The 20,626-nt window shown below is 46.1% G+C and overlaps 1 protein-coding gene across 4 annotated transcripts in view; it reads right to left on the reverse strand.

Annotated features, from left to right (window-relative positions):
- The window catches only part of LOC142049448 (protein ARK2N-like), a 70,280-nt gene extending 68,590 nt beyond the window's left edge, over window positions 1-1,690 (reverse strand). For all 4 annotated transcript variants that reach the window (XR_012657721.1, XM_075077185.1, XM_075077186.1 and 1 more), the window contains exon 1: window positions 1,530-1,690. The gene's annotated coding sequence lies outside the window, so the exon portion shown is untranslated. The remainder of the gene's footprint in view (window positions 1-1,529) is intronic.
- Window positions 1,691-20,626: the final 18,936 nt, after the last annotated feature.

The raw sequence follows: 20,626 nt of genomic DNA on the forward strand, positions 1-20,626 counted from the left end.
CAAACATTAAGTTTTTTATTAGACTTAAGCAACATAAGATACTTGAAGAAAAACATTTAAAATGTAACATTTGTTGGCTGTTCTAAGGGGAGAGCTATTACTGTTTGTACTTAAAAATTTTAGCTTGAAAACAGGAAATAGGCTAGTGCTTGCCTATAAGTGAAACTATTATTTGGTCTGATGCTTGACAAGTACCAGAGAAGACTTAAAACCAAATAAAGTCTTTGGGGGTGGAATTAAGAGAAATTTTACAGTTTTAAAGAGATGCTAAAGGGTTCAAAGATTTGCTACTCATTCATTTTTAAAAAGCTAGAATTACTTGCCAGTAAAAAAAACAACCAAAACCAAACAAGATTTACACTTATGACATAGCACCTCTACACACAAGTTTTTTCAGCCTTCGAAGTGCTGTTAGGTGCTTTGTGCTAGTTTAAAGTATGTAACTAGTTACAAACAAGACTTTGTGTAACTAACTTATTGCAGTTATGGATTCATAAAGGTACCTACAAACTTTAATACAAGTAGTCTAGTTCCACTATTAACAACCTAATACAATTAGATGCTACTTAACAAAGGTGGAAACTTTCCCTACCAGCTACACAATGTAAAACAACAACAAACCAAAAAACCCCAAAACACAAACCAAAAAACCCCACTAAGTCTTTCAAAAAGTGACCTTTTAAGTAGTTGTCCAATAACCTCAAGGCAAAGAAAGTACAATGCTGGAATTGAGGAAGTAGTTAAAATATTACAAGTCTGCTCAAACTGCTACTTGTTGTTTTTAAAAAGGAAAAAGGCACAGTTAAATTTTATATTCTCAGATGGCTGTGTCGCTGAAAGCCACATCTGCAACCCATTCAATGTTAGGAGCTCAAGGGGAACTCAGGCTAGATAAGCGTTGAACTTGAACTTTTTTTCCACATAAAATATATATTCCCACATCATCCAAGGTAAACAAAGACGCAAAAAAACCTAGAGAAGCACAAACCCGCAGCAGTTACACGCCTTGTTTTTCAAAGGGTTTTTCTCCAAACAGTTAAGACGATCCCACAACACAGTATAGAAGTCGTAGGAAACACAAGATGTACAGAAGTTGCTTCCAGGAGCTGCGGCAAGGTTTTCATCCGCTAACTCCGTGCAAGGTTAGGACAAAAAACGCGGCGGCAAGGCTGAACTCCTGCGTTTCAGGCACCATGTCGGGCCCCGATAGAGATCACCCCTCACCGAGACGGTCAGCGCTCAGAGCCACCCACCGTTTCCTGAAACTCCTCGGCCGCCGCAGAGGATGGCCGGCGCGGGCAGGGACGCCTCCGCAACCCTGGATGGGACCAGGCCCACCGAGACGCCATAGGACCGTGCCCGCCCGCTCCGGAACATCGCCGGCCCCGGGGGGAGGGGGACGACAGTACCCGTCCCTCCATAGCGCCCCGCCATCTCCCGCCCACGCGCAGCTGGGCTAACGGCAACGGTTCCGCCGCCCGCCCGGCACCCCTGCGGCTACGACGAGGCGGCGCGGCCCAGCCACTCACCTGAAGAACGCAGGGCCCCTCCTGGCCTCCCCGCCGAAGAGCAGCAGCTAGGACACGGGTGGCCGGGAAGAACCAGATCTCAGCCACGCCACCGCCCCCAACACCAGAGAAAACGCCACCGGAAGCCGCAGAGCGGCCGCTGCATGGCGTCACTTCCCCCCTCCACCGCCGCCAGAGCAGCCGAGCGCCGCGCAGAACGGCCCATGCCCGCCAGCGCCACCCCGCGGCGCAGAGCGGCGCCGGGGGCAGGGCCGGGGCCGGCAGGCTCCGCCCCCTTCTTCTCCCTCCGCCCCCGTGGCGCCCTGAGGAGAGCGGCCGGTGGGCGGGCGAGCTGTCACACGCAGCCTGACACCTGCAGGCGTGCTTACCAGTGACACGCACACCTCTCCCCGCCGACACCCACAGGAGAGGCCCCTGAGCAGCCCCAGACCCAGTGAGGCCCCTGCAGGGCATCACCTGAGGGGACACACCTAGCCTCGGTCAGACTGCGGCATGTCAAGGTGCAGGTGCCCATGGCAGCGGGGCGGAGGTGTGGGTGGCCGACACGGCATAAGGGGCACGGTGGTAGGCAGTCGCCACCAGAGCCAGTTCACGCTGGCTGGAGCTGTGGGTCACCCATCACAGAGGAAAGCTGAGGCAGCCAACAGCTGGTAAATCAGCCAGGAGGGAGACCTGTCTGCGGGCTAATGGTACACTGTTTGCTTTGGTTTCCCAGCAGCGAAGCAGAAGCATGCAAACCAAGCACTGCAGTTGGAGCTGACTCACAGGAGGAAAAGAGCAGATGAGGAAGTAGAAGGAAACCAGGAAACGAGAAGAAAGAAATGTGTTTCCCTGGCGCAGGGGCTGGATGACGAGGAGACCCAAGCTTGGGAGAGGCAAAGGCAGCAGGAGCCCAGCACTGCAAGCACCTCTCACCAGTCTCTTGGCCAATGCTCGTTCTCTCTCCAACGCTGATCCTGGTGATCCTGCCTCTGCACTCTCTGAGGTCAGAGACCTGGGGGCTGGGTGGGGGAGGCATGATGTGCAATTAGGGCAACATTATAATGCATACATTAAACATCATTCTGATGTTTCTTAAGCAGAGTATTTAACTTTGCAGCCCTGGGGTATATATGCTGCACAACTGCACAATTCATTGTAGGTAGTGCTCTACAACTTGAAAACATGTGGCAGCAATCATTTCAGTATAGTCCCTAAATCCTGATCAGGGCTTACAAATACCTGGGAAATCCAAGTGTTAAACATGCATCGTACAGCAGAGGCACCCTTGGAGGATCCTGCTCCTCCATAGCCACCGCTCATAGCACAGAATCAGTTATAGGGTTGGTAGTATAGAAACATGTGTATGCATCTACCCCCACCCCCACCCAAATCATGTACATGGACTTGGGAAACAAAGACAGATATCACATACTACCTCAGGAGCATTTATCACATTGAGGAGAAATAAGAATAAGAGAGAGATTCAGGTAGAAGTAGAGCTACATATTCAGGAATTTCTTATTCTCTTTTAAAACAGTACTTTGCAAGATATTTCTCACCAAGCATGTAAAAAACTTCCTTTGCAAGAGCACCAGCCACCTTGGTGCATCCAGTATTGGTGGTGTCAGCATAAGAGGGAACAAGCAGGGCACTAACGAAATCCGTACTTAGGAAAAGATAAAACCTGCCCCGCATGGGGCTGCAGGGGGCTCTAATCCAGAGTCTGCTCTGATTTCCTACACAGTTCTAGCCTTGCCCTGCCAACAACTAAAATCAACCTCCACAACCTGGCCAGCTACTTCTGTGAAAATAATCCAGAATCTGTATTTACAGGGAAGGATGTGCTTTGGAGGTATGACTCCTGAAAGACACCCAGAGGATGGCACACTCTTGCACAGGTGTTAGGACACAGCAGCAAGGAACAGGCAATGCAGTTTTGGATGGCATACAGAAAAGCATAACAACACAGGCAAGGGCAGTGAGCATCTGCCTCACATTTGCAAGAAGAGTGGTAAATAGAAAGGAGCTCAAAGAGCCATGGCTGAAGGAATTGGCAGCCTGGAGGCATTATGAAAGAAAAAAGGAATTCTGACTATCATAGGTACAACGGAATTAGTAAACTAAGCAGGGAGACATTAGTGATCTGTAAATATTTGAATGAAGTGGCATGAAGGGAGAAGACTGGTGATACATTAATGATTTTAATGGGGTGAAATTAAGGAAGGGCATGTTTAAGCTGAGAATCAGGGAGGAAAGCTTTTGAATGGAGAACCATAGGCTGGAAAATTTTCTCCCTAAGGGAAGTGGTGAAAGCTTTATTGCCTGAGATTTTAAATGCCAGATTAGGAGAAATACCAGGGGACTCATTCTGAATTTTCAGGGGGATGGGCTGAAAGATTAGGAAGGGGGGAGGAAAGGCAAGAGGTGGTGCTGGCTACAGGAATTTAGGGAGTACAGCCCAGCACCTCTTCTATGCTCCTTTGGCTCCGTTTTATCCCTCTTCAATCACCTCTGCCAAGAGCGAAATTATTTCAGCGTTAGTTACCTCCATGAGGAAGCAATAAGAGCTCCTCTGCCACGAAGAAATGCTGTTGAGAAATGGGAGTATTGGTGGGACATCTCTAGAAAGGTTCACAGGGGAAGGGAGTGTCAGAGGGTCCTTCAGCTGCGGAGGGGCCCAGAGGTGCAGCCCTGCACCTGGGCTTCCAGGGGACTGTCACCACTACTGCTGCCACTTCTCCTCTGCAGCACTTGCACTTCCCCAAAGACAATGGGAGGAAATTAGCTCAGCGCTGGAGCAGACAGCAGGAATGACTCCAAGCCACACTCCTGTGTCAAAGTAAAAGCTGGCTGAGAGTACTTTGGCTCATGAGGGTTTCCAGACCGGTTTCCCTCTACCCGGCTCTTTGCAGGGGGAGTGGAGCTCCTCTGTCCCTGCTCCCATCTTGCAACCAGCCCCAAGCCAAAAGTTTCCCTCCAGCTCCAGACTGGGAGAATGACTTTTCAAGAGCTTGTCCTCATGCATCCGATGGTGGTATCCATAGGCACATGACTAAAGCATCCTCTGCAGAAGGAATATATAGAAACTTCACCTTCCAAGTAACATTTAAACAATGCCCATTTTCCAAGCTGGGCTGTGGGCTGCCAAGCATCTGAAATCACAAATACCCCACTGAAACCCAGCCAAGTTTTCCCCTCACTGCATTCCTGCTCCTTCTCAAAGTCACCCAGGCTCCTCCTCAGCCACCAGCGGCAGCCAAATGGGGAACACGGGAAAGGTCCTCTGGACACCTAGGGGTTCACCCACCTCAGAGCCACAGCCCACAGCTCCTGGGGAAGGGAGAGAGATAAAATCTTTCATTACTGCTGGGTTTTACCAGCCAATATTGGCTAATTAAGAAGCTGTGCTGCTTAATTAGCATTAAAGGCATCTTTAGCAAGCAGCTAGAGGAAGCATTTATTAGATTAGGTCCTAGTTTTGGAGTTTTTGTGGTTTTTTTTTACCAGAGATTACATGCTTCAGGAAGGGTGGTGTAATGCTGAATGATTTCAAGGCAGATGGAGGCAGTGCTGTATCCTCCCATGTAGTTGGTACCTGGTGAAGAGAGAAGAAACCACAAGTTTTACTTTAAACAGATGCTTATTAGTAAAGCCTCTGCTTACTCGCTGGTGGGGTTTTTATGCAGAAGAAATATTTCTGAATTGGAGAAGCAGAAATCTTTCCAGCCTGGTGCTGAAATTTTAATGAAGTGAGCATATAAGAAAATGAAAAATGTTTCTAAAGCCACTTGAAGTTACTAACAGCAACTGTGTACTCAGAGACAAACCAAAGGATTTCCTGCAGCATGCAAGGCCGCACGGACCAGGATTACTATTGTTTCACTGCTGACCCTGTAATTTAAAAATTCAAATAGCTCAGAAATACAAAATCTTTCCCAGCCCTGTAAGGCCTATTCAGTACTAGATGTAATTAAAAAAATCTTAAGTACACTTACAATTTGACATATCACATTTTTTGCTTATAAGTACCCAAACCAGAATTGAGTATCAAAAGAATATTTGGAGTATTTTACTGGGGACAGTACAAAATGCGAACACCTTACTTCTAAAATAAATCTTGAAACTATTTTAATATTTTAAAATATTTTTAAATTGTATTTAATTACAAAGTCCCATATTAATATTCTATATCTAGTAGAGGATTGATATGAATGAAGAAAAATTTTGAATACTTTCAAAGGAAGATTGAAAAGCAACCACAATGAAATGTTTGCAACAAATAGAGTATTTCTGTAGTACTAGCTGAAATATATAGCCAAAAGAGATTCCACCGTTTGATTCAATGCATTTTGAGTAGATACATGTTTCAGCACAGTAGCCTTAAATTTGCCTCATGTGTTTTGCATTTCTCTAGCATTTTATTGTTATTACTGTTTTAGTACCTAAATGTTTTCTTTTAAATAAAACCCTATCCCCTATCTAATTTGGGGATTAATTATATGTTTTTTTCCTAAAGAAATTATTATTTTGCATATTGGCCTGAAAAGAACAGCATGTCACTTTGTGGTAAAATGTATACAAGTTTACACTTGAGGTTGACCACTGATTTTCATGTCTAGTGCATAATTTTTTTTTTTTTTTCAGGTGGAATTTGCATCCTCACATTTTCCAGGAGGAGGAACTGAGCACACGGTGACAAAGCATGCACATCTTTTGCACTTTGTCTGTAAAACCAAGGGATCCACAGCTCAGTCTGGCTCCAGCTCCAGCCCCGCAGCGTCCCACACTGTGGGCAGCTTTCCTGGAACTGCAGGAGCCCCATGCGAAGCTCCCGACAAGCACAACTGCTCTTGGCTTGCAGGTGTTAATAGACCGGTGTCTCCAAAAATCAGGCTGGGAGTTCAAAGTGGAGCAGCTGATGTAACCTGAAGTGAGGCTGAAGCAGCAGAGGCCTCTCCAGGCATTCGTGTCATTCTCAGTTGGGTGATTATTTCATAACATACAACAGCCAGTCATACAACAGGTCCAGCTGGCAGCCTCCTTCCAGGCTGCCGCACAGCTCCTCACCACCTGCTGTGACCTCCATGGAAACACTCAACAGCTGCCAGAGCAGAGGGTGAAGCCCAAAATCAAACATTTTCTCAGCCAAGCACTCAGGCTGGCCTGCTCCTGTCTTGGCAGGACCTCTGTGAGGCATTCCTGCATCAGCATCCCATCCCCACGCTGGAAAAGCTGGACCGCCCCAAAATACCAACAGCAAGGAAGGACATCTCCGCTTGCCCTGCAAAGCATGCTGCCCATGCAAACGCATAACCAAAGCTGAGAAATCTTACTGACAGTCCATTGGCTGCATAAATCTCATTTATTTGACTTTTCTCATTTATATCAGAAGCTGAACTGTCAGACCTGACAACTGGCTGCTGATTTAATATTGTGTGTGTTGCAGATGGCTCAGGTGTGGCACACAGCTTGAATACAGCTGCTGGGTATTTTTTTTCTCCTTGCATTTCCAATGATAGGAAGCAACACATGGTGATCTTTGGCCAGCCCTTGAGCCAGAGTCTGGCCCTCCTGCTATCTATATTCGGACTCTTTGCCAATGAATGGGACACAGCAGATGGGAGCAGGGCGGCTGCCCTGTGGGCACAGGGGGAAGAACGCCCCCCCAGGTTTCACAACTGGTGCAGTGTTATGTGATGAAGTGGTACTAAGGGAGTGTCACAATCCCAGGAAATCCTCCCAAGCTTTGAGTCATGGTTACACATGTGCAATGATGCCGTGAAAAGCCAAAATCAGGACTCAATAGTCTGAACGACTATTAAGCAGGTATTCTTTATTGCAGCACTGGATGCACAGGGGATCACTCCTCCTAACGTTCATGCCTGCACAGGGTTAGTTGCATAACTTCTACAAGCTTTACATACATATTCATTAATTTTCCAAGAACTCATTATCATATGCAAATGTCCTTTGCACATGCCTGTTGGTGTCTCCGGGTGGTCGTCAGGGGTCTCTGGATGAAGGATATACTCTTCCTCACTGTGTCCGCTAGTTAACTTTTGCTTTTGTGCAAACTCAGTTCTGAGATCACGTATATACTGTCCTTGAGGGATAGTCTGTTCTGGTTTAGTGTTTGCTCTGCAGTTCCTTATCTTTATGGTTCTGTACATCTGCTTTTCTAAGGTCAAATGTTGTCATCATAAATTTTTGTTTAGGCGCTTCTTGTCTTGAAGCCTTTCTGACTCTCCCAAAGCAACATGTTTTAGTCACAACAGCTCTAACTCTATCAGCAATAAAAAGCCTTCATCTGATGTTAGCCAAGTAAGTCTTGAGGCTCTCATTGAAAAGCAGGGCTGGTAGCATCCTCAAGCCCTCATCTAATCTATCTTTCTATCCCAAAGCATGATCAGTGCTCCCTAGAATTATAAACACTTAAGCAAAGCATTTCTGATCTGCCTCTAAGAGCCTCCAGTGATTAAGGTTCCTTAATTGTCAGGCCATGACCTCCAGTGCCTTACAAAGGCTTTCTTGTTAAATCATTATTCTCTGATGTCTACCCAGCTATGTTCTGATGCCTTCCATGATGTTGTGTTTTCACCCCATCCAGCAACCAAGCACCACACAGCCGCTCACCCACTCCCCCGTGGTGGGATGGGGGAGAGAATCAGAAGGGTAAAAGTGAGGAAACTCATGGGTTGAGATAAAGGCAGTTTAATAGGTAAAGCAAAAGCTGCGCATGCAAACAAAGCAAAACAAGAAAATAATTCACTACTTCCCATGGGCAGGCAGGTGTTCAGCCATCTCCAGGAAAGCAGGGCTCCATCATGTGTAACAGTTACTTGGGAAGACAAACGCCATCACTCTGAACACCCCCCCTTCCTTCTTCTTCCCCCAGCTTTATATACTGAGCATGATGTCATATGGTATGGAATATCCCTTTGGCCAGTTTGGGTCAGCTGTCTTGGCTGTGCCCCCTCCCAGCTTCTTGTGCACCTGGCAGAGCATGGGCAGCTGAAAAATTCCTTGACCAGTATAAGCGCTACTTAGCAACAACTAAAACATCTCCACATTATCAACACTGTTTTTTGCACAAATCCAAAACATAGCCCCATACTAGCTACTATGAAGAAAATTAACTCTGTCCCAGCTGAAACCAGGACACATGACTATGACTTCTTTCCCCTTCCACAACAGGAAAGACCAGATTACGTTCTTGATCATTCCAGATTTATAGACTACTCCCTTGCCTTCTTTCGATGGGTTTTTCGGTAAGCAGTAGCTGTACCTGTAGTCATCCCTGCAATACAATGCCTGCTCTAGATTTCACATCAGTTACCTCTGAGGTAATTTCCCCTTAGCCAGTTTAGCCCACGTGTACAAGGGATGGTTTGTCCACTTGTTTCTGCCATCTAGATTTCTAGCCCAGAAGGAATTGAAGATAAATAGCCATGAAACTAAGGCAACTAACCCTTTCCTAACATCTTGATTTAAAAACCTGAAACTAAACAGCAACTCCCTCCAGCATATGGAAGATGAGGCCTAAGACTCCCACGAGCAGTGGTGCTCTCAACGTCCTTCAGTTCTTCCCCATCACAGTGAAAGAAATGAGCCGAAGAAGGTCACAAGGCGAGGAGGCTGTGGCACTTTACCAACACCAGTGTCATTCTGAGCTTGCGGCTGCTTAGAAATGAGAGCTATACCCTAAGCACAATCAGATACAGATCTCATGGTCCTATTGCTTCAAGAAAGGACATGAAACAATAGAAAGAATCTTTCTTCCTGCAGATCAAGGAAATCAATTTCTGTAGCGAAGTAACAGCTCCTGGGGACAGGCACACCATGCTAAATCATTACCATAATCTTTTGCAACTCTAGTTGCAAACAGATGTAGCTACAAATTGCCACTGAGAGCACCACTGCTATTTGTCTGGATGTTGCCCAGCACAAATGGGCCCTAGTCCATGCTTGATGTCCTTAGGTGCTGCCACTATTTCTAGATTTTGATTTTTCCCCATCCAAAGGAGATTTTCAGGTTTTTGGCTTTAATACAAAATAACTTTTAAAAGCTGGGGTGTTTAAGGCTGATGTGGTGGTGGCATGGAAGTAAGAGGAGGGCTCGGGGGACCCTTTTGGAAGATGACATTTGAGGTAGAATTGGAAAGGACAACGTAGCTTCAAAAAGATCACATCCCACAGTGGTTCTGCAAAAATATTAATGTATTTTCAGACCTAGAAAGGTCATACTATAAAGCCCTTTTTTGTTTTTAAAGCTACCACTGCACTATCCATAAAACTATTTATCTACTTCCATTTGCTTAGCTCTATTTATACTATAAGAAGAAACAACAAGTAGTCAATGGTAAACTGGTACCTCCCAAAGCCTTGAATATGAGCAAACCTTACAGGTTAGTGCCATGGGCTCCATTTTCTCAAACAACAATGAAACGGCAGAACCTTAGGAGGTTGAATGCTGCTACACCTCATCTCAGTACAATTTGCTGATCCGTGAAGCCAATACTGTTACCCATGTGAAACAAGTCAGAGCTCAACCTGTTTCCATGAAGGTAGACAGCCATCACACACAAGAAAATTCCCTTTGTGGGCTGTCTCAGATGCTGCAGGGCTTTAGAAGGCAATGGGAACTACTATTCTGAGCCCTAGATCACAATTTCTGTATCGTTCACGTTGATTAACATATCAAATCCCTGCTGAAGATATTAAGGAGAAATTTAACTGTTCACAACTGTTTAAAGAAAATGCTCAAACTAAGCAGCACTCCAGGCATGAGTCTAGAACTCATCTTCACAAACTTAGTAACCATCAGACATGATATGAATGGAAAAAAAAATTATGTGTCACCAACCCTGAAATGACGAAAGAAAACATAACAAGGGAGCAAAAGCCAATGATCTAGTAGATCTAAAGAGAGTCTGTCATCACTGTACTTGCACCACCAAAGACAGGACTCCAGAAAAAAGCACAATCCATACCCTGGAGAGGGAAAAAGGAGAAAACCAGACTCCCTGATCAGTGATTGATCATACTAAAATGTCCTACTGGGAAAACATATCTTAAGTTACTGCTGATGCCCAGAAAAACTTGCACCATCTATTGAAGGCTCCTGAAGCAGATTCTCTCTCTTCTGGCTGCCCCTTATGTGCCAAGATAGAGGTGGCCGATCTAGGGCAGAGATTCTTCAGCTCAAATCATGGACAATTTAACATGCTCTTCAGATCTTTGCAATGGCTCAATGCACTTCACATTCATTCATAAAAGCCTCTCTTTCATGTCTAATCCTTGTTTTGATCCTGGAGACCTAAAACGCAGGGACCAGCACCAATACAGCACCACCTCATGTACCACCAGCAAATAGCAGCATCTCCCAGCTGTAGGCCCGGCTCTTGTTTCCCTACCTATGACATATCCTCTTCAGCCTCAAATCTGGACCCCTACATTGAGATTCCCCTCATATTCCCACCAGCTGGGTGGGACCCAACAACAGCCTCTTTCAAAGCCACTTACTCCTCTCTGTTCAGAAGCAACTGGGGCCAGGATCTTATGTAGGTAAGCACTTGCACACAAACAGGCAGCAAATACAAAAAGCTGCCTGTCTGGAGATACTCACCCAAGTAAGTGTATCTGTACAATCCAAAGCTGCCATTGCACATCACTTTGAGGTGGTTTGTATCCTATCAGCGTTACTCAGGTAACAGCTGGGTACCCCCTGACTGGATGCCTATGGGCAACTCTCTCCCACTCCTTACTCATGGAAATCTGGTGAGTCAAGTGGCACTTCTTGGTTGGCATCATAAAGTCCCACAAAAGGGAGGAGAGATTTCCTCACCACAGCGGCTAAAAAAAAATTTCAAAAATAAACTCCCATTTAAGCACTATAGGACCCTCGTATAAATGTCAATGGGAATACTGAAGTCTTGGTTTTGAAGGCTTTTTTTAAACACATTTTATGCACATGCTTTTTTTCTCTTTGATATACTGCAGGAAAAATTTAAAATCACAAAACTAGAGACTAAAACATAGATATTAAATTTCCTTTATACCAGTATATATCTGATGGGATGCAAATCTTATTTCTAATTATCAAAAAACCCATTGGGTAACATATCTAGAACAATGTTAGAACAGCTATCATAAGGTTATTTTGAATACAAGTTGTGAACATGTACTGTTAACTAGCTCCTGCCTGAAATGATTAATACTAGGACATATACACTCAGAAAGCAGAAGTGCTTAACAAAACAAGGATGGTTGGAAGGAGATCCATTTCTTATTAAAATCTATTAGAAAAGCAGGAATCAAGCAAACATAAATTATTTCCTTTGGGAGAAGATTTTTTGACAATGCATAAAAATGTAAAGGAAAATAGTTATAATGGAATATTTATGCTAAATGTTGATGTCCCCCCAGTGTGCTTACTTAGTGTACTGGGACATTAAATGATGTAAGAAACAGCAAGACAGAATACTTTATTAAGGTTAAAAGATAGCTATACTTTGAGGATGTGAATCTGGAAAAAGAAGAGGCTGTTAAGGCTTGATTTTGCTACACAGTCTCTATGAACAACATCAAACATAGGCAGATGCATTTCAGGAGCACTTGCCCATAGAAATCTGACTGGAGCTATCCATTAGAGTAGGACCCAAATCCAGTACACAAAGATATCACATTGTCATGGTTTTAGCTGGGATAGAGTTAATTTTCTTCACTGCAGCTGGCATAGTGCTGTGCTTTGGACTTCGTATGAAAACAATGTTGATAACACACAGATGTTTTGGTTGTTGCTGGGTAGTGCTTATACTAGTCAAGGGCTTTTCTAGCTTCCCATGCTCTGCACAAGAAGCCGGGAGGGGAGGGGGCACAGCTAAGAGAGTGGATTCAAACTGGCCAAAGGGATATTCCATATCATGTAGCATCATGCCCACTATGTTAACTGGGAGGAGCTGGCCGGGGGAGGGAGGCAGCAATCGTGGCTCGGGGACAGGCAGCGTCGGTCAGCAGGTGGTGAGTGGTTGTATTGTGTTTCTGGTTTTTTTCCTTTTTCCATTTTCCTTTTTATTATATTTTCATTATTGCTATTATTATCATAATCAATATTATTTTAATTTTATTTTTATTTTAATTATTAAACTGTTCTTATCTCAACCCACAAGTTATTTCTGCTTTTGCTCTTCAGATTCTCTCCTGATCCCACAGGGGTGGGGGGAGTAAGCGAGCGGCTGCATTGTATTTAGTTGGCTGACTGGGGCTGAACCATGACAGTCCATTTTGGCACCCAACATGGGGCTTGAAGGGTTGAGATAATAACAGTTGCTGGTCATAGCATAGACTCTGTTCTCAGTATTAGTTTACCCAATCTGCACCATGCTCTTGTGTTTGCTGTGTCTTTTAAAGATTGGTGTTGGGTTTTGTGGTCTGCTGTGCTCTGCAGTGATTAGTGATATTTTGCCTGGGAGAGTTGTCTTTAAAACATTGGCCTTGAGTTTTATTTGGTATTTGAAGTTTATATTGAAGCCGTTACTGTACATTGGGTACCAACTCATGGATACAATTAGCAATTATACCTCCTCCTCTGAGAGGTTTTTTTATGGAGGAAATACAGAATGGCACCTTAGCTACCATCTTCTATAATGTCTCCTCCTTCATTACAGCAACTTTTCAGTATCTTGAACAACCTTGGGTAGGTAAGATATATCTGTTGATATTGCTTTGGCAGACGGTGTCAGTTCTGTCTAAGGTTAATAAGCAAGTAAAGAATATCATCCAGAGATCTGCCCCAAGGCTTGATAGATATGGGTGGCAGGGTATGTGGGATGGTATGGGCAAATGCCTGAGACGGTGGGTGCCCCCAGTGTTGTGGGCCTTCACCCCTGAACAAGTGCAGAATCCTGAAAAGCTAGTAGAATATTTGGAGGAAATATGTTGTCACCCAGGCAATTCCAGAGAGATACAAATCACTGCAATGTGCTGGGGCCTGGCCCATGCCTATTGAGCCCTGTTTAACACTATTCAGTACCCTCAAGGGGAAGAGAAGGCCTCTGGATCTAAAAAGACAAAGACAAGGAAAGCGACAAGCCCTGCGGCCACTCAAACACCCATGACAGACACTGCAGCTATTGCAACCCCCACGACAAGCATTGCAGCTGAATCAGAGGACCAACCCATGCCAGTATCAGTCACCCCTATACGCAGGAAGAAATCTTGGAATTGAAGGTCAACTCATTTAGAAAGAGATTATGAGGAACCAGGGCCATCACAAGAAGAGGAGGAGGAAGAGGAAGAATGTGTACAAGAAATGGAAAATACCCGATCCCTATCCTTGAGTGAGTAGCGGGATATATGGAAAGATTTCGGGTGTCATTCAGGTGAGCACATTATCACCTGGCTGCTCCGATGCTGGGATAATGGGGCCAGTAGCCTGGAATTAGAGGGGAAGGAAGCCAAACAATTGGGATCCCTTTCTGGGGAAGGGGGTGTTGACAAAGCAATTGGAAAAGGAACACAAGCCCTCAGCCTCTGGAGGCGACTCCTGTCCGCAGTGAGAGAAAGGTATCCCTTCAAGGAAGATATTGTATTTCGCCAAGGAAAATGGATGACCATGGAGAAAGGTATCCAGTACCTGAGGGAATTAGCCATGCTTGAGGTGATTTATGGTGACCTGGACGATCAACAGCCATCCAAAGATCCAGACAAAGCCCAGTGCACACGACCCATGTGGTGGAAGTTTGTACGGAGCGTACTCATCAACGCATGGAAAATCATTGGCAGCAATGTCCTGGAAAGATGACGAGGCACCAACAGTGGCAGAGGTGATTGATTGACAGACTCCAGTATTACAAAGCAAATCTCTCTTCCTCCCTCATCTCGGCTTTTTGAGAAACTGTCCCAAGAGGTCTAGCAACTCAAAGAAGATATGTCCTACTCCCCACCAGTACAGACCAGTATCTCAGCCATTAGGAGTAAGCGTCCCTTTGCTCAAGAGAAGGGATACACACAACAGGGCCCCCTATGGTTTTACCTGCGTGACCACAGAGAGGACATGAGGAAGTGGGATGGAAAACCTACCTCGACCCTAGAGGCACAGGTACGTGAGCTGCAAGGAAGAACAAGAACTCAGGGAGGTTCTTCCAGGAAAGCTGCTGCTCCAGTTTCCAGTAAGCAATTCCCCAGAAAGAAGAGTAGAAGTACTGATTTTGATATAACAGAGACGCTTGTGATTTGTATTTACAAGAAGTGAGTGACGGATACTATGATCAGGACTAGGGGGGACTGGCCTCCATCCAGGTGGAGGAAAGGGATAACCGGGCTTACTGGACTGTGTGGATCCGATGGCCTGGCACATCCGAACCACAGGAGTATAAAGCTTTAGTGGACACTGATGCACAGTGTACCCTAATGCCATCAAACTATATAGGGGCAGAACCCATCAGTACTGCTGGAGTGATAGGGTGTGCTGGTTTTGGCTGAGAAGGGGTTAATTCTCCTCACTGTGGGGGTCGGCTACATTTCCAGCTTCCCTCCCTCTGCCTCGTGGCAGAGGGCTGGGAGGGGCAGGGCCATGGTGGGGGTGGCTGACCCCGACTGGCCAATGGCATGTTCATTCCATACCATGTGACACCATGACCAGTATAATGGGGGGGCAGGTTGCAGCTTGGGAGTGGCGCGGCGTCGGGTCGGCGGGCGGCTGCGGCGCATGAGGCTTGTTCCGGCGGTTCGTTTCCCCTCCCTTCCCCTCTCCCCCGGGCCTTTGCGCCTCTCTTTGTTCTCCTTTACATTGCATTTCTGTTGTTGTTTCTTTTAATTTTAATTATTAAACTGTTCTTATCCCAACCCACGAGCGTTACCCTTCTGATTCTCTCCCCCATCTACCGGTGGGGGAGTGAGCGAGTGACTGTGTGGGGCTGAGCTGCCGGCTAAACCACGACAGTCTTTTTGGTGCCCAACGTGGGGCTCAAGGGTTGGAGATAATAACAGCTGCTGGTCACAGCACCATGTTGTCCTTTTTGCAGTTGGTGTTCAAGATCGGTGTTGGTTTGTTGAGTCTGCTGTGATTAGTAATGTTTTGCCTACAAGATTTGTTATACAAACACTCGTTTTCAGCTTTATCTGGTATTTGGGGTTTTTGCTGAAACCATTACTGTACTTTGGATACCACCTTGTTGAGGCAATTAGCAATTATACCTCCTCCTCTGAGAGATTTTATATGGAGGAAATACAGAATAGTACCTTTGCAACTTTGTTCTATGATGTCTGTGCCTTTGTGACAACAACGTTTTTGTATCTTGAACATCCTTGGGTGGTTAAGGTGCACTTATTGTTAGTTTTTGGGCATGTTGTTTTGGTTTTGACTAAGCAACTAAGAAATCTGCCCCAAGGCTTGATAGTTATGAGTGGCAGGGCATGTGGGATAGCATGGGCAAATACCTAGGGCAGTGGGCACCCCCAGTGTTTTGGAGTTTCACCCCCGAACAAGTGCAGAATCCTGAAAAACTAGTAGAATATTTGGAGGAAGTATGTTGTTACACTGGGAACTCCAGAGAGACACAGATAACTGCAACATGCTGGGGCTTGGCCCATGCATACCGAGCCCTGCTCAACAGTATTCAGTGCCCCCAAGGGGGAAGAGAATGTCTCTGGATTGAAATGCAAAGTGACTGGCACTGTAGACAATCCAGCCCTGACAACAGGCACTGCAGCCACTCAAACCCCCACAACAAGTACCGGAGCTAGCTCAGAAAATAAACCCGTACCAGTATCAGTTGCCCCCATACACAAGATGAAATATTGGAAGCGGACATCAACTCGTTTAGAACGGGATGATGAAGAACCAGGGCCGTCACGGGGAGAGGAGGGAGAAGTAATAAATGAAATAGAGACCACCCGATCCCTGTCCTTAACCGACTTGCGAGATATGTGAAAAGATTATAGCCTATAGCCGTCGTTCAGGTGAGCACATTGCCACCTGGCTGCTCCGATGCTGGGATAATGGGGCCAGTAGCCTGGAACTAGAGGGAAAAGAAGCCAAACAATTGGGATCCCTTTCTGGGGAAGGGGGCGTTGACAAAGCAATTGGAAAAAAACCACAAGCCCTCAGCCTCTGGAGGCGATTCCTGTCCAGAGTGAAGGAAAGGTATCCCTTTAAAGAAGATGTTACATATCGCCCAGGAAAATGGACAACTATGGAGAAAGGCATCCAGTATCTAAGGGAATTAGCTGTGTTTGAGGTGATTGATGGTGACCTGGACGATCAACGGTCATCCAAAGATCCAGATGAAGTCGAGTGCACACGACCCATGTGGCGGAAGTTTGTACAGAGCGCGCCATCTTCCCATGCAAATTCATTGGCAGTAATGTTCTGGAAAGATGACGAGACACCAACGGTGGCAGAGGTGATAGATAGACTCCGGGATTACGAAACAAATAGCTCTTCCTCACTCGTCTCTGCTGTGGAGAAACTATCCCAAGAGGTCCAGCAACTCAAAGAAGATATGTCCTACTCCCCACCTCTACAGAGCAGTGTCTCAGCTGTTAGGAATAAGCGTCCTTTGGCTCAAAGAAGGGGATACACACCACGGGCCACCCTATGGTTCTACCTGCGTGACCACGGAGAGGACATGATGAGGTGGGATGGCAAGCCTACTTCGACCCTAGAGGCACGAGTACATGAACTGCAAGGAAGAACAGTCACTCAGGGAGGCTCTTCCAGGAAAGCTGCTGCTCCAGTTTCCAGTGAGCAAGTCCCCAGACAGAGGAGTAGAAGCGCAGATACTGGTCATGGTGTCACATGGTATGGAATGAACCTGCCATTGGCCAGTCGGGGTCAGCCGCCCCCACCATGGCCCTGCCCCTCCCAGCCCCCCCCCCCCGCCCACACGGCAGAGCGAGGGTAGCTGGAAAGGTCGCTGACCCCCACAGTGAGGAGAATTAACCCCTTCTCAGCCAAAACCAGCACATTCTCCACCCCTTATTCCATACCATTTACATCATGCTCAGGTTCCACACTATCCAGTATTACCTCATTAACCTCCACCCCCTCCTTCCCATCCCATCCTTTGATAAACTACGCAGATATCCTTTAGTTCACGGCTTTGGTCTCCATCTGTTCTTGTGGTCACTCAGAACAGGAGAGGTGGTGTGTTGTGTGGACTTACTGGGCACCAAAGCCAGCTCAGGTCGGGTCACTGCTGCACTTGCACTGCTTCTTGAAAGGCTTGTCCTCCATTGGTTCGGGTGGTTCCTGCTGTAGCAATTCCTATAACATGCAATTCAAATCACAGGTTACAACAATTTAAAGGTATAGCCATTACAATCTCCACCCCTGGCCCCTTTGGGCCAGGTTATAGGTTTTAACATTACGTTGCAATGAACTCCTCCCCTTGCTCCCAGCCTGGCTAGCAACAAGGTGTTTCTGCTATAGTAATTTCCATAATATGTAACTCAAATCCTGGGTTACAACAATTTAAAGGTATTTCCATTACAATCTCCACCCCTGGTCCATTTGGATCAGACCATCAGGTTTAACATTGTAATGAACTCCTCCCCTTGCCCCTGCTCTGGTTTGGACTTATCCACAGACTGTAGTCCTTTAGGGTTGTACCTGCTCCAAGCGGAGCCTTACCCAGGAGCCACAGTCTCTCCAGGGACACACCTGCTGCAGCGTAGACTAATCCAGAGCCACAGTCGCTTCGGGGTGTGCCTGTTCCAGCGTGGCCATCTGCATGGGCCTCAATGTTTTCAGAGCTATACCTTCTCCAGCATGGCCTTACCCACAGCTGCAGTCCCTCCAGAAGTAAACTTTCTCCAACACAGACTTGGCCATGGCTGTAGTTCCTGCAAAGCCTGCTCCAACATGGCTTTGCCCCATGGCTTCAGTCCCTCCAGAAGTAAGCCTGCTCCATTGTGGGTTTATCCGTGGCCACGCACTTTGAGGTGCTCTGGCATGACCTCATGCACAGCCACTGATGCTTCAAGGTGTACCTGCTGCAGCACAGACTTATCTACAGCCACAGACACTTCGAGGTGTACCTCTTCCAAGATGGATATATCCTTGGGCCACAATTGCCTCAGAGGTATACCTGCTGTGGCACAGACATAACCAAGGCCACAGATGCTTTGAGATATATCTGCTCTGGCACAGGCTTATACACAGCCACAGATGCTTTAGGGTGTCCTGCTCCCACATGGACTCATCCACAGGTCACAGTCCCTTTGACTCGAGTTCACACTGCAGTTCCAGCCTGTCCAGTACAGCAGCACAGAAACAGCAGCTGGGCCGTGGCCATCTGCCAGCCCAGGCGCCTGGCCATGGCTGTTATCAGAATGTTCCCAGGCCCAGCATGGTAAGGTGATAAGCGGTACAGCAAGCAGTGAAAGCAAAAAGTACCACTAATGAGCACTAGATTTAAGGCATACAGTAAGTCAGGCAAGCCCCATAGCAAGCACAGAAGCCTGCCAATTAATAGCTAAACAGCAATAACCGCTATAAATTCCATCTAGCACATTCCAATCAAACCTGTCGTTATCTCAAACCTTTCATGCCCCACACTGGGCGCCAAAATGGACTGTCATGGTTTAGCCCCAGTCAGCAACCAAGCACCACACAGCCGCTCGCTCACTCCCCCGTGGTGGGACGGGGAGAGAATCGGAAGAGTAAAAGTGACGTAACTCATGGTTTGAGATAAAGACAGTTTAATGGGTAAAGCAGAAACTGCGAGTGGAAGCAAAGCAAAACAAGGAATTCATTCACTACTTCCCATGGGCAGGCAGGTGTTCAGCCATCTCCAGGAAAGCAGGGCTCCATCACGCATAACAGTTACTTGGGAAGACAAACACCATTACTCCCAATGTCATCCCCCCCTTCCTTCTTCTTCCCCAGCTTTATATACTGAGCATGATGTCATATGGTATGGAGTATCCCGTTGGTCAGTTGGGGTCAGCTGTCCTGGCTGTGTCCCCTCCCAGCTTCTTGTTCACCCGGCAGAGCATGGGCAGCTGAAAAATTCCTTGACCAGTATAAGCGCTACTTAGCAACAACTAAAACATCTCCACATGATCACCGCTGCTTCCAGCAAAACTCCAAAACACAGCCCCATACTAGCTACTACAAAGAAATTTAACTCTATCCCAGCTGAAACCAGGACAGTGTATTTCTTTGTCCCTTTCTTGATGTAAAGATATCTTTCTCTCTCTGCAGTTTTCCTTCCCATATTTGCTTGCTTTTGCTCTTGAGCCGTAGTTAGATGTAAGTAGTCTAATGTAAATCTAATCCAATATAAATATACTGATAGATATCAGCTAAGATTTGAACCAAAAAAAAGAGACTGAAAACCTGCTCAGTAGTTCATGTATTTAAGAATTAAATTCCCTGTTACAACTTAGCTTTATAACAGGACTAGGCAGCTTGAAAAGAAGGAACAGGCAAGATCCAGATCTGGCACAGTTTGGTTGGCTAACTTCATCTCGAGATCTGGTCTTAACCCAGAAATCCTTAAGCTGGGAATGTTCTCATTTGTTTTCAGCATGTGGAAGAGTTTAAATGTTGATTGTGAAAGGTCTGTGGTCAGCAGATGAAAGCTGACCACTCTTCCACTTCTGCCTCTTGCAAATGGAATTTAGATCCTGTGATTGCCTGGTGTTAAGTTTGCAAGAGGGAAGGGCAAGTGTTGAAAGCATGAAGTCCAGGGTAACCTAGTTTTGTTACAGTTCATCCTTAACTGGTAAAGAAAAGGAAATCATATGACTTACCATATGAAATTTCCCAAAGAGCATTAATGGTTAAATCCTTGTTGGAATCTCTAATATTGTAAGCCTGTGTGTGTTAAATGACCTTAGAAGGGAAGATGGAGGGGGAGGGGAGATAGAGGATTATTCCTTCCCCAGACCATTGCACTGACTTGCATACCACTCTGGCAAACATGGACTGAGGTTCCAAGTGTGTCTGCAAATATTTGTTTCACAAGGAGCCAAGAATGACAACACCAAATAAACCAGAGGGATTTCCAGTATCTCACCCACTTGATTAATGCCTGCACTAAGTCACTTTGTGTTTCTAGCGTTTTATCGAGTATGGTAACTATCCTAACTTGGGAACGTCCCTTTTT

Source organism: Phalacrocorax aristotelis, chromosome W, assembly GCF_949628215.1.
Source record: "Phalacrocorax aristotelis chromosome W, bGulAri2.1, whole genome shotgun sequence".
In the NCBI taxonomy this organism is placed as follows: domain Eukaryota; kingdom Metazoa; phylum Chordata; class Aves; order Suliformes; family Phalacrocoracidae; genus Phalacrocorax; species Phalacrocorax aristotelis.